We start from the raw sequence: 12,780 nt of genomic DNA, 5'->3' as shown, positions 1-12,780 counted from the left end.
AAAAGGTAGTAATGCTTTGTAAATCTCCATCTGAATAAGTGGTTAGACATGCCTTCTCATGTCCCATTTTTCATGTGTTAGTTTTTTGTTTTGTTTCATTTTTCAAGACAGGATTTCTCTGTAGCTTTGTGTCCTGTCCTGAAACTTGCTCTTGCAGCCTAGGATGGTCGTGAAGTCACAGAGATCACCTGCCTCTGCCTCATGAATGCTGGGATTAAAGGTTTGTACCACTACTGACTGGGTTCTCCCATCCCATTTTAAATTGTTCACAGTATAACCCTGGGCTTGACTCCAAAACAGACTTCAAGATGATAACTTATGTGGAATGCAAAATCTCTTCCAGCCTGGCTCCTCATTTTATAATTAACTACCCCAGATGCCTGGTGTTATTACAGAGATTTTGTTTATTCAACTTTTAAGTTTGTGAAATGATTTAAGCAGATGAAGGCATATTATTCTTGAACATCAGTATCTCCAGCTGTAACAAAATGTTTCTGAACCAAAAGTTCTTATGTTGGATCATGTGGCATTGATCTCACTCCATTGTTCCCCGAAATGAGCTTGTTCTCCTCATGATTAAACCAACTAAATTCTTAGGGTAAAGAACTCAATCATCACTCAGTTATAAAATTACAAATCTGAGTCATGTATCCATTTCAGTAATAGAAATAGGATTTGTGTGTGCAGCATGGTTTTTGCCTTCATACCATAATAGGTGGAATAGTTTACTGTGTACACTTTAGGGGAAACAGTGAAGGCAAACAGTTGTAGAGTCACCATTATGAAACATAGTATGATTCTAGATGGTTATGGGATTTTGTTTTTCCCAGCATGTATTGATCCATGCCATATAAATGAAATCAGGCCAGATTTCCGTATACAATGTGGAGGTTAATAGAACCAATTAATATGGAATTTCTAAAAAGGTGCTCTCATATACAGATATGTTCAACCTTGCTCTCATTGTTACATCCATTAGCTGTAACTGCATATTTCAGGTGACAGGTCTCAGCAGCTAACATTACATATAAGCACAGGGTAAATTAATATCTTATGAATATCATTCCCTCTGCCAGAGAATTATTTTCTCTTTTGCAAAGTCAATTTAGCTATGTGCTTTTTTCAGTTATATTTGTTTTTTAAAAATAATTATGAGTTTCAGTTTTTAAATTTGAATTCCTTTACATTTATCCTTGTTCTACTTTCTTATTTCTTTCTGTTCTCCATTGCTTCTAGGTCATTAAGAATTTCTTCCTTGTTTTCTCAAGTTATGTTGATTATTTATTTCTGTTTAGAGCAATGTCTTCCGTAACCTAGGCTTTTCTTACAGTGAGCAGTTTGAGAATTCCTTTGAACTCATAATCCTGCTTTTGCCACCCATTGCCAGAAAGAAAGTCCTGCAACTGTTCAAGCATGGGTCTTACCTAGGCAGTGAGAAGGAAAAATAGACCAGTAAATGAGTGTGCTCCTTTGTAAGAATTGAGTTCAATGGCTAAATGTAAAACATGTAATCCCAGCAGAAAAAGGCATAGACAAGGAGCATAAAAACTTCCCGCTTTTGAAAGTAGTGTATATTAGAAAGAAGTAGTTAAGTTGATTCATTGAAGGGTAATCTGAAATAGTACTATCAATAAAATTCCAGAGTAAGATATTGGGGTAAAACTGGGAGAACAAAGAAGTAACCAAGCAGCCACATTAAAAATAAGGAGTTAACTTCATTGATTGAAGCATGATCCTAATTAGTATTATTAATAAAATTCCAGAGTCAGATTTTAAATCTGACAGAACAGAGAAGAAATCCATCAGCAAATTCACTTTTTAGCTGTCTAAATCCTTGGACCAAATGGGAGATGAGATCCTGTCCCCACCCATCTTATATTCCTGTCTTAATCTCCCAAATGCTGGAATTAAAGGCATGAGCCACTTCCTGCCACATCCTGCGGTCCACTAGTGCTTACCCCCCACCTTTAATATCCAAGCAAGCTTTATTTATTGGAACAAACAAAATATCATGTAGTAATTGATAAATGTCCTGACTGGTCATTTCTCACATGTACAGACAAGGAAATTGAGAATGTGGATAAAGATTGGAACTTATTATGGAACCAAATTATGGAAGATACACTAATTTGAACAAAATATAACTGGATAAAATGATATGGCCCTGCCTAAAATTACTTATTTTATAGGTTTAAGATGAACATTCTGAGAGAAAGTGACTGAATCTTGGTGTGCTCTATTATAAAACTTTTGACTCTGGAGCATATGGCCATAAAGCCTATTTCAACTTTTTAAAATAATTTTTGGGGATAACAATTGCATAATTTCCATTTCCTTATCTTTCTTCTAAGCTTTTTCATACACTCTTCATTGATTTTTAATTCATGGCCTCCCTTTGCTTTAACAGCAGTTACTGTGTAAATGTGACTTTTCTTTGGCAGGATAATTCATGAGTTGTGATGCATGGACTTGTCTGCACTGGACATCAAGTATGTAAAGAAACATGCACACAAGAAACACTGTATCTTGGAGGAGGAACAGGAAGTGCACTGAGAGACTGGAAGAGTTCCTACTAAAAACCAATTTCCTTAATGAGAGTCTTGTCTTCCCCTAGGGTAGAAGGCCATAGCTGGGAAGGCCTGTGCAGTCTAATCTTTGATCTCTGCTCAGCTAGTAGGGGGGCTGCTATTATCCTGAGGCCCAGCAGGGTGATAGTAAGGGATACAATTGGGAGGTAGATTTGGGGATCATTCTAGTTTTCTCCTCTTATGATGCTCTGGGGAAATGTGAGGGAGACCATAAGTCATACCATGGGAAGTGGAGGTACATTGCCTTCTGAATAGAAAGAGTAGGTTGACTGAGCTGACAGATCTTCTGGGAGTTTGATGGACAATATGATAGACTGTGGTTCTGTTCATTCGGGTGTTATTTAGGCCATTCACACAGGACTCTAAACATTCTTTTTTTTTTAAATTTATTTATTTATTAAGGATTTCTGCCTCGTCCCCACAACCGCTTCCCGTTTCCCTCCTCCTCCTCCTCCCCCGATCAAGTCCCCCTCCCTCATCTGCTCGAAGAGCAATCAGGGTTCCCTGACCTGTGGGAAGCCCAAGGACTGCCCAACTCTATCCAGGTCTCGTAAGGTGAGCATTCAAACTGCCTAGGCTCCCACAAAGCCAGTACGTGCAGTAGGATCAAAAACCCACTGCAATTGTTCTTGAATTCTCAGTATTCCTCATTGTCCGCTATGTTCAGCTAGTCCGGATTTATCCCATGCTTTTTCAGACCTAGGCCAGCTGGCCTTGGTGAGATCCCAATAGAACATCCCCATTGTCTTAGTGTGTGGGTGCACCGCTCGTGGTCCTGAGTTCCTTGCTCGTGCTCCGTCTCCTTCTGCTCCTGATTTGGACCTTGAGATTTCTGTCCGGTGCTCCTGTGTGGGTCTCTGTCTCTGTCTCCTTTCATCGCCTGATGAAGGTTAATATTCCTGAGGATGTCTATGTGTTTGTCTTTGGATTCACCTTATTTAGCTTCTCTAGGAACATGAATTATAAGCTCAATGTCCTTTATTTATGGCTAGAAACCAAATATGAGTGAGTACATCCCATGTTCCTCTTTTTGGGTCTGGCTTACCTCACTCAGGATAGTGTTTTCTATTTCCATCCATTTGTATGCAAAATTCAAGAAGTCCTTGTTTTTTACTGCTGAGTAATACTCTAATATGTATATATTCCATACTTTCTTCATCCATTCTTCCGTTGAAGGGCATCTAGGTTGTTTCCAGGTTCTGGCTATTACAAACAATGCTGCCATGAACATAGTTGAGCATATACTTTTGTTGTATGATAGGGCCTCTCTTGGGTATATTCCCAAGAGTGGTATTGCTGGATCCAGGGGTAGGTTGATCCCGAATTTCCTGAGAAACCGAAACACTGCTTTCCAGAGTGGTTGCACAAGTTTGCATTCCCACCAGCAATGGGTGAGTGTACCCCTTTCTCCACAACCTCTCCAGCAAAGGCTATCATTGGTGTTTTTGATTTTAGCCATTCTGACAGGTGTAAGGTGGTATCTTAAAGTTGTCTTGATTTGCATTTCCCTGATCGCTAAGGAAGTTGAGCATGACCTTAAGTGTCTTTTGGCCATTTGAAGTTCTTCTGTTGAGAATTCTCTGTTCAGATCAGTGCCCCATTTTATAATTGGGTCGATTAGCCTTTTACGGTCTAGTTTCTTGAGTTCTTTATATATTTTGGAGATCAAACCTTTGTCAGTTGCAGGGTTGGTGAAGATCTTCTCCCAGTCAGTGGGTTGTCTTTTTGTCTTAGTGACAGTGTCCTTTGCTTTACAGAAGCTTCTCAGCCTCAGGAAGTCCCATTTATTCAATGATGCCCTTAGTGTCTGTGCTGCTGTGGTTATACATAGGAAGTGGTCTCCTGTGCCCATGTGCTGTAGAGTACTTCCCACTTTCTCTTCTATCTGGTTCAGTGTGTTCGGACTGATATTGAGGTCTTTAATCCATTTGGATTTGAGTTTTGTGCATGGTGATAGATATGGATCTATTTTCATTCTTCTACAGATTGACATCCAGTTTTGCCAGCATAATTTGTTGAAGATGCTCTCTTTTTTCCATTGTATACTTTTAGCTCCTTTATCCAAGATCAGGTGTTCATAGGTTTGTGGGTTAATGTCAGGGTCTTCTATTCGATTCCATTGGTCGACTTCTCTGTTTTTATGCCAATACCAAGCTGTTTTCAATACTGTAGCTCTGTAATAGAGTTTGAAGTCAGGGATGGTAATGCCTCCAGACAATCCTTTATTGTATAAGATTGTTTTGGCTATCCTGGCTTTTTTGTTTTTCCATATAAAGTTGATTATTGTCTTTTCCAGATCTGTGAAGAATTTTGATGGGATTTTGATGGGGATTGCATTGAATCTATAGATTGCTTTTGGTAGAATTGCCATTTTTACTATGTTGATCCTCCCAATCCAAGAGCAAGGGAGGTCTTTCCATTTTCTGGTGTCTTCTTCAATTTCTTTCTTCAAAGACTTATAGTTCTTGTCAAGTAGATCTTTCACTTCCTTGGTCAGGGTTACCCCAAGGTATTTTATGCTATTTGTGGCTATTGTGAAAGGTGATGCTTCTCTGATTTCCCTCTCTGCTTCCTTATCCTTAGTGTATAGGAAGGCAACTGATTTTTTGGAGTTGATCTTGTATCCTGCCACATTACTAAAGCTGTTTATCAGCTGTAGGAGTGAGTGTGTATTTGGAAAATAATGTACAGAGACATAGAAAGAAGACTGCAGTATAGTATAGTATAGTATAATATAGTATAGTATAGTATAGTATGGTATAGTACAGTATCGGACAGTGACAAAAAATACATTGTTTTTTTCACCTTAAAGTTTCAACACTCGGTATGTTTTAAATGAGAAAACAAACTGTGAAAATAATGCATGTTCCAGAATTTAACAATGAATCTGAATGTGACATGAAATTGTGTAGTATCATGGGATATAAACTCTGATAGCAATAGGTGGGGTTTTCCCACAGACATCAACTAATTAAATAACAACATGTTGCACTGTTATAGTTGATGTAAAATTACACATATTTAGTGTATGTATTTTGATGCATTTGGACATAATACTCCCATGGGCCAGCACCTTTACCACAGGGGACAGTAAAGTGTCATGCCCAGACATTCTCTTTAAATCCATGTGTTTATGTGTCTTTATTATATACAGAGTAGTACTCATAAAATGTCATAAATTATTATAGATCCCAGCAATATCCTCATTATATTTTTCATATTATTGAAATTAGAATTAAGAATTATTGTATTCGCATGCATATGGCAGCTATATTCATGGTGTTCTAAATATAAAAACAACCTAAATGTTCACTTCTAGAAAAAAAGTGTTGTCTCATGAGGCCAGTGTGCTAAATAATGAGGATGATAACAATGGTCAAAAGCTCATGAACTCCTAAAGGACTGTCACAGTCAGTACTGTGTCCATCATAAAATAAAAAGTAATTACAGATTACGGTATGTCAACCCACCTATTTCTCTCATTTATTTTTAATCACTATTTTGCTCTCATAAATCACATGGAAGTAAGAGCTACAGCAATAAAAAATGAAGAGCTGGATATAATTAATCTAACTAAGGTAGCAATGAAAAATTAAGGTCAAAAAATAAATATTGCTGAGGTAATCGCTTTTAAAGGGTTTTTCTAATGTTCATTTAGTTGATATGTGGAGAACTAAAATATCAAGCTTTTTAAAGCAAGGGTTGTTTTGGAGAAAAGGAGAAAATATGGTATTATGGCATAAAAATGCAGAAAAATTGCTTTATTTGATTAGTCGGAGAACTTTTTGCCAATGAGTCATACCACACAAAAAGTAAAATTAAAGTGAGGAAATAAATTGCCTTGTTTTGTTTGAATTTAAATAATGACAATACATGGTAGTTTGACAAAAATGGGATAATATTAGACAATTGAATGTTTTCTTTTCTTGAAGTAAATCACCTTAGAGAGTAACACTTTCATTTTTGCTTTGCATACTGTTTAAACAATATTTAACACAACTCTTAATATATGATTAATACATCTCTTAATATATGATTATTACATAATTAACATAGCAAAACATTATAACATTACTTATGTTTTCATGTTATTAAATAGTTACTCAAATGGTATTTCTCCTTAAGAAAAGCAAAAGCATTCTTTTGGAATTAAATGAACAAGGATCTCTGTAATATTCCACAGTTCAAACTAGTGGAAGAGAGCACAAGAATATGGCCTGTTTGTTTTCTGTATGTTTTAACTTTTACATTGTGAAATTGTGCAGAGATGTAACATTCCCCATGTTTAATATACAAACATGTTTCAGCTGATTGCATTTCCACCTACACTTAAAAATTTTGCAGTATTCCACTTGAAGCTTTCCTAAGCAGTCATTTCAGACTACTAGCTGATTTGCAAGCCTTTGCAAGTTCTTGCTGTCTTACCTCAATCTGTTGCTTTCCAGAGTGCTTCAACTTAACAAATGACTTTATATGCACAAGTACATTTTATGTTACATTTTGAGGACTAGTGAAATCATTTCTTTCATGTGCACACATTCTTGGATATATGCACTTGATCATTCATGTACCACAAAGGCCAGCAAGAAATCACATTGTTTCAATTTATTGGTGGCACCACCTAGTGTCTGAAAGACCCTACAGACCCCCCCCCCCCAAAACCCCAGCTAACATGCTCCCGTGAGAATGCCTATTTTGTTAAAAAAATTTTCAGGGCCTCCAGCTAGCTGGCTCTCATGAGAACATCCTGTTTGCTTGGGGAAACAGTATGCCTATAGCTAGCATATGTGCCAAACTTAGAATATCAGCAGTTCACAAAAGAAACAATTCCCCCTATGAAAGATCCCAGCTTAGCTGCGGTAACATCATTTCACAAGGCTTTTGACTAACAAATGTAAGTGCAGAGTGAGGTCAGGGTCCCTGGCTGCAAAGCAGGATACAATAGGACAATCTGTAAAGCAGGGTATAAGACAAGGACATCCATATGACAGGATGTCTGTTGCCATACATCTGTGCTGGGAAAGGAAAAACCAAAAGAGGAACAGGATATCTGTTTCCATACATCTGTTCTGGGAAAGGAAAAACCACTTATGACCCTTGCCCCATTCCAACCGACCACTAACCACGCATTTGCTTCTGTAATCTGCTTCTGCTGCCCTCTTTCCTATAAAAGGACCTTCCCCCAGTCTGCAGGCAAGCAAGTCCTCCGAAAGACTTTGCCGCCAGCAGGTACCTGTGTTTACTCAATAAACCTCTTGCTAATTGCATCCTGTGGCCTGGTCTCGGAGTGTCCTGGTTCTGGGGACTTCATCAGATAAAAAGTCCTCTCTGAGGGTCTTTCAGTGTCTACAGTAAAAATAACATTACTTTTGTATGCTTACACATCACAAATTTCTCTTATCCTGAATTTTGTTTATAGACCTCAATTAACCATCATGCATTTAACTAATTCATCATTCTGAACTATCAATAAATTTGACACAAATTAAAAATGGGAAAATAGTATTCCAAATTACAAGTCGGCCATCGTATTTGGGCCAAGAATTTTGTGGCAAATTTTTATAGGGTCTAGTGTATGGTAACAAAGTAGATCAGTGGACTGACTAAGAAAGGACATTTCTGGGAAGGAGTTGGAGGTAATTCCCAGTAATGCTTCCCAAAAACTATTCAAAGGCAGCCCTGTTGAATAACAGACCAGAGGTGGGCTGGAGCCACAAACAAATGCATGACCTTGAAACCTGTGGGTGTCTGTCGTAGACAATCACATTAAGGTTTCACACATTCTTTGATTTGCAGAAATACAGAGAAAGCAGCCAGAAGGTGCCTGACCTGTGTTCTCTGGCCAGATAGAGAAAGAAGACACACAAACAGTAAACTTAGGATCTCTTAAGAGAGCTGCTTATTTGTTGCTAATGTTGAGTCATGAAGTCCTTGGTTGAGGAGGCAAGTCTCTGGTCACTGCTAGAAAACATAGCCCACCAAAGAAAAGGCATTACAAAGATGCTGCATTTAACTATGTTTTGGGGTCTTTAGAATTTTTCCAAGTTATTTCAGATTTTATGTGGAAATTTGGCTACACATTGGAATGCCATTTGTGAACAGACATTTTTTTCCCTAACTGCCAGCGCAAGATTATCACACAGAAGGTTTTAAGAATTGAAAATGTTTACACAAAGATCATAGTTATTACTAACCTGCTCTTAAATTTTAAGTTAACCCATATTCCCCATTTAGTATCTTTCACTGGTAAAACATTTATCAGCATGACACATTCATGTCAAGCTCCCAATGCCTCATGCCCAGCTTCTGGCCAGTCAGTGTTTTATTCAACCAATTTGAGTGACAAATCTATAGAGTATACAATAAAATTACTTGAAAATGGGATTTGGCTTACCAAATATTCAAAACCTGGCTACTCATGAAACTATGACTTCATTTTTATGTAAAACCTACCCAATAGCTGGGAATGTTCATATTACAAATATAAACTAAAATAAATAAGCATTTGGAAAGCTACACAAGCAAAGTTAGTAATGATTTGTATGTATATGTATGTGCCAGTGTATATACTTTGTGTGTATATTTGTGCATGAGTGTGTATACATATTTAATGAAATTATAGAAGAAAATTTTCCCAACCTAAAGAAAGATATACCTATGAAGGTTCAAGAAGCATACAGAACACCGAATAGGCTGGATCAAAAAAAAAAAAAAAACATCCCCTCGCCATATAATAATCAAAACACAAAATACACAGAATAAAGAAAGAATATTAAGAGCCCCAAAGGAAAAAGGCCAAGTTACTTATAAAGGTAAACCTATCAGACTTACACCTGACTTCTCTATGGAAACCATGAAAGCCAGAAGGTCCTGGATAGATGTACTGCAAAAACTAAGAGACCATGGATGCAAGACCAGACTACTATATCCAGCCAAGCTTTCGTTCACAATAAATGGAGAAAACAAAATTTTCCAGGATAAAAACAAATTCAAACAATACGTAGCCACAAATCCAGCCTTACAGAAAATTAGGAAAATCACTAACCAAGGAGTCCAACAATGCCCACAATAACTCAGTCATCTAGAGACCTTTCACCAGCGCAACTCAAAGAAGGGAAACACACAAACCCTACTACTAAAAAAGTGACCGGAGTTAACAACCACTGGCCATTAATATCACTTAATATCAATGGGCTCAACTCACCTATAAAAAGGCACAGGCAAAGAGATTGGATACGAAAACAGGATCCAACATTCTGCTGTTTACAAGAAACACACCTCAACCACAAAGACAGGCACCTACTCAGAGTAAAGGGCTGGGAAAAGGCTTATCAAGCAAATGGACCTAAGAAACAAGCAGGTGTGGCCATACTAATTTCTAACAAAGTTGACTTCAAACTTAAATCAATCAGAAGAGATGGAGAGGGACATTTTATACTCATAACAGGAACAATTCATCAGGATGCAGTCTCAATCCTGAATATCTATGCCCTGAATATAAAAGCGCCCACATTTCTAACTCTTATGTATTGTTTTTGCCCAAGTCACTTTACGATGTAAAATAAATCTCTAGTCCTGAAAATTACTATTACAAGCTATTTAAATTGATAAAATTACAGGTTAATAGTTACATATTATAATCATACTTATGGTCATGTTAGGGAGTCTTTCAAAGTGAAACAAAAATACATTTCATTTCCATTCTTTTTCATGATAGGGTTCCTTTGTATTACTCTGGTTGTCCTGGAAATCACTTTGTAGACCTGGCTGGCCTTGAGCACACTGAGATCAACCTTCTTCTGCCACACAAGTACTGGGATTAAAGACATGACCATCACTCCCTGGCCAAAAAATACATTTTAAATAAGTCATCAAACATTTCCTATTCAAAATATGGCATTTAAGATGTTATGATTATATAAGGCTTTTATGGCAAGGCATGTCTGTTCCTGACAACACCAACCTATTTCAGAGATATGATGGCTATCATAGAAATGACTAAATGTAGTTAACTTTCTTGCTGGCAAGACTTAGGCACTGGCAAGAAACTGCCCTTTGAGTTGACTACTGACAGTAGACTGTCTAAATTAGATAGGCAGGACATGAAAGAAAGTGACAGCTGAGCATTGCCATGGCAAAGCAGGACAATCCTTCAAAATTCCTGCCTCACAGAAACTTGGTCAGATCTTCTAGGTGTATAGGCTAAAGTTAAAAAAGTCCAACAGTACAGTGGAATCTTGGGTGACTATCCAGGCTAAAATTGTTTTTTATTGAGGTATATATTTTTCTCTGCTCTCTTCCCTTCTTCCACTCTTCTACCTTCTGTAATGATCTCCATGCTTGCAATTAGTTCAGAAGTTTCTGTCTTTTTCTACTTTCCATGTAGATTAGATCCATGTGTATTTCACTTAGATTCCTCTTTGTTATCTAGGTTCTCTGGGGTTGAGAATTGTAGGCTGGTTTTCTTTACTTTAGGTCTAAAAGCCACTTATGAGTGAGGACATTGTATATTTTGTCTTTCTGGGTCTGGGTTACCTCACTCCGTATGATGTGTTGATGCATAAATTTGCCTGCAATTTCCAAATGTCATTATTTTTTTTCTGCTGTGTGGTACTCCATTGTGTAAATGCAGCACATTTTCCTCATCCATTCTTTGGTCAGGGAGTGCTTGGGTTGTTACCAGGCTAATAGAAATAGTGCTGCTAAGAATATCGCTAAACACATGCCCTTGCAGTATGATTGAGAATCATTTATGTTATACCCAAAGTGGTATTGCTTGGTCTTGAGGTAGGTTGTGTCCTAAATTTTTTAGAAATCACCATTCTGATTTCTAAAGTGATTGTACCAGTTTGCATGCCCACCAGCAATGGAGATATTTTCCCTTCACCCCACATCCTCTCCAGCATAAACTGTCGTCTGTGTTTTTGATCTTGGCTATTCTTACAGGTGTAAAGTGGAATCTCAGAATTGTTTTTACATTTCTTTAATGGCTAAGGATGTTGAGCATTTCCTTAAGTGTCTTTCAGTCATTTTATAGTCATCTGTTGAGACTTCTCTGTTTAAGTCTGTACAATTTTTTTCCATTGGCTTATTTGTTCTTCTGATGACCAGTTCCTTGAACTCTTTATATATTTTGGATATCAGCCATTTGTTTGAAGTGGGGTTGAAGAAGACCTTTTTCTATCCTGTAGGCTGCCATTTTATTAAACATTTTCTCTGCTTTTCAGAAAGTTTTCAGTTTTAGGTGGTCCCATCTATTAAATATTACTATTAGTGTTCATGTTGCTGGGGTTATATATAGAAAGCAGTCTCCTGTACCAATGTGTTCAAGTGTACTTTCCACTTTCTTTTCTATGAAGTTCAATGTGGTTGTTTTTATGTTTTGATCAATTTGGACTTGAGATTTCTGCATGGAGATAGATAAACACTATATTTTCTGTTTACTCAGGTAGTACTATAACCTACTCAGGTCTCTAAAGGACTTAAATACTAGATAATTGTAGTTTTTTCTGTTACAAAAGTGAAACAACTCAGAAACTAGCATGAAATATGTAAGGTTAAGAGATATAAAAAGTTTATTTTAGGTTGGGATAAATAATGATTTAGGTACAACACTTCCTGTGCGCACCTGGATACCCCCCCCCCTTGCTCCATTCATCCTTTTGGCCCTGGATCATTGGGCTACCGGTGGCCCTGTTTAGTTGCTGAGAAATCCCATCTGGATGGGTGAGTGTGTGCTATCCAGGGCCGGACTGTCCCAGAAGAGAGCACAATCCCCCCTCCCCCAGCTCCTTCTGCAGGGCTGTCTTTCTTTCTCACGACCGACCCCCCCAGCACGCCTCCCCAACCCTGCCCTGCTGTATGCTAGGACCAGTGCTCAAGAACAGTTTTAAGCTCCTACACAAAGGCTACCCACCCAGAGCGGTGAGTGCCTGCCTACCTGGCAGGCCTCAGGGTCCCATGTAAGGGAGCCCGGGCACCTTCAGCTCCGGCACCAGGCTTCCTGTGAGCTCCTGGATACCACCCCCCCTGCTCCATTCATCCTGTTGGCCCTGGATCATTGGGCTACCAGCGGCCCTGTTTAGTTGCTGAGGAATTCCATCTGGACGGGAACGGTTCCTGCTTCTACACTGAAGAGATATACCCAGAGAGTCAATCACAACAAAGACTGGACCAAGACACCAGGCCTCTC

Source organism: Microtus oregoni, unplaced genomic scaffold (assembly GCF_018167655.1).
Source record: "Microtus oregoni isolate MIOR12 unplaced genomic scaffold, Mior012 000018F_ref0000195, whole genome shotgun sequence".
Lineage (NCBI taxonomy): Eukaryota > Metazoa > Chordata > Mammalia > Rodentia > Cricetidae > Microtus > Microtus oregoni.
The sequence above is the reverse complement of the archived record's forward strand: the minus strand, read 5'-3'. Positions refer to the sequence as shown.